At 50.4% G+C, this 2,047-nt stretch overlaps 1 protein-coding gene across 2 annotated transcripts in view; it reads left to right on the top strand.

The window, feature by feature from the left end:
• Positions 1-238: 238 nt before the first annotated feature.
• Positions 239-2,047, top strand: part of zhx2a (zinc fingers and homeoboxes 2a) — a 41,297-nt gene continuing 39,488 nt past the window's right edge. The window contains exons 1-2 of one of the 2 annotated variants that reach the window (XM_014028775.1): positions 239-447; positions 544-637. The gene's annotated coding sequence lies outside the window, so the exon portion shown is untranslated. Of the gene's footprint in view, positions 638-2,047 lie in introns of both variants that reach the window. The other variant, XM_014028774.1, reaches the window with a different exon arrangement.

The raw sequence follows: 2,047 nt of genomic DNA, 5'->3' as shown, positions 1-2,047 counted from the left end.
GGAAGTTCATTATAATCTGTCCAGTGGTTCATGTGATATTTTGCTAACACGCTGTTTTTGGAGGAATAAAAAAGGCAGCAGGTTCAGGTAAAGGTCACCAGTATTAGAATGGGTCCAGTGGAGGTGGCTGTGGGATCAGCTGACCTCAGGGTGACCCTGATAACCATGTGTGCGGGTTTCATACACCCCCCCCCCCCCCCCCCCGCCAGCAGCTGCACGCGCACACGCTGCGCAGCAGCAGTTCGTCACAGAGGAGGGGGTGGGCTACTCCCTCTGAGGTTTTAATATTCAATGAGCTCCGACCAAACAGCAAACASGGGCGACATGACAACAGTTTCATCCTGAGGTCGGGACGGACAGCTTCTTCATCTTCCTCCTCCTCCYGTGAAACTTTTCTCGGGTACAATGGTTCCGCTGCGGACGGGTACCGGCGCTCCGGTACAACATGTAAATACGTACTCTGACGTCGGCGATCATGTGGTTTTTGGCGTAGATTCTCCTTCTGATCCCTTCCCTGTCGCCTGTTGTCTCATCGGCCGACAGAGAGGTTCGAAACCATCTCGTCGTGGTTCTGAGTTCGGCGGACCCTCCTGGCTCGGACCGCAGTGCCTGAACGTGGCGCCAAAGCGGCGGACAGGTAAGAAACGGATCAGATCTGCGGCTTTTCAAGCGACCTGTGTATAAAAAAGAAAAAAGTTCAAACTGCATGTAGTTGTTGGTTCGTGTGCGAGGCTCCACACACACACACAGACACACACACACACACACACCTACCTATGTTTAATGCTTTAACTTGTCAAGCCGCGTGAACTTTGCTTGTTTCCACCTGAGACACGTCCGCTCCGACAAGTTAACGAGACGGTTTTTATGGTTTGTGTGTCTGTGTGAGTTTGAGCGTGAAGAAGGCGGGCTGTGGAAACATCGTGTCTGACTTTTCCTCCTCCCGTGTCGATATAACCAGCTAAACATGGCCGTCTCTGCCGACATGTTGTTACGTCGGTGGCGAGAGAAGCGGGRGGAGGCATTTGGAGGGGGCAGAGTGTTTTTCTCAGCCCCTCGGTCACATCTCGGGGCTGGTCGGGGGGACAGAGTCCGCCCAGCAGCCGGGCTCAGCCTTCAGTCCGACAGCAACTTTCCCAGTCCCATGTTGTTTTTTAGACTTTGATTTGCGTGTTGGAGGCGGTTCGATGCCCTGGTGGTGCCTCCTCCCCAATCACAGACCGAGCGGCTCTTATTCATTATTTTCTGTCTGTTCGGAGTCATGAACTGTTCTAAAAGTCCTCCGTGATTCTCCTTTTCATTATTATGGTTCAAAACTCAGGCTTTTAAAGAGGCCGTGTGGTTCCTTCTGGAGCCCAACACCTCCACCTTAAAGCTCCCACTGACATGTTGGTGTCAAGTTCCAGTTAAAGGAAATCACTGTCAAATAAACCAGTGAATTTACAGGTAAGAGATGCAGCACCTGCCACATGTAAGCCTTGGACTGGTTTTCCATGATACCAACTCAAAACCTGCACCCCCATAGGGTCAGACCAGAACTTTATCTGACTTCCCACAAGGTCAGACCAGAGAAGCCACATCCTAAAAACTAAAGGCCTGGACTAAGCCTGTCTTGTAAGGTTGCATAGCTGTGGTGGCCATTTTGACTTGAACTGACTCTAAAGGTTTATCTGTTGTAGACGTACGTTGAATAATTAAGATTTGACAGATCTATTAAAGTCCATCCACTAGTTGATGAATTATTTTGCTAACATCACAAACAGTGGGGACCTTCACTCAGGCTGTTTTTTTTTTTTACAGCATTAGTCACGTGACTCTGTGCTCTAGGGATGCACGATATTGGCTGTGTCCAAAACGACAGGCCGGGTCCTCCGGAGGACCGAGACTACCCGGTCATGGCGGGCCGGGTCCTTGGTAGACCAGGAGGACCGGAAAAAAAGAGGCTGTGAATTTGGACGGTCTAGCCTCCCCTCCTTACCCCGGCGTACGTCATGTCACCTAGCAACTGTAACGACGCTAAACAAGCAAACTTAAATCAAAATTACAA

Source organism: Austrofundulus limnaeus, unplaced genomic scaffold (genome assembly GCF_001266775.1).
Source record: "Austrofundulus limnaeus strain Quisiro unplaced genomic scaffold, Austrofundulus_limnaeus-1.0 Scaffold805, whole genome shotgun sequence".
NCBI lineage: Eukaryota > Metazoa > Chordata > Actinopteri > Cyprinodontiformes > Rivulidae > Austrofundulus > Austrofundulus limnaeus.
Note: the sequence above shows the minus strand (reverse complement) of the source record. Positions and strands in the feature narration are given on the sequence as shown.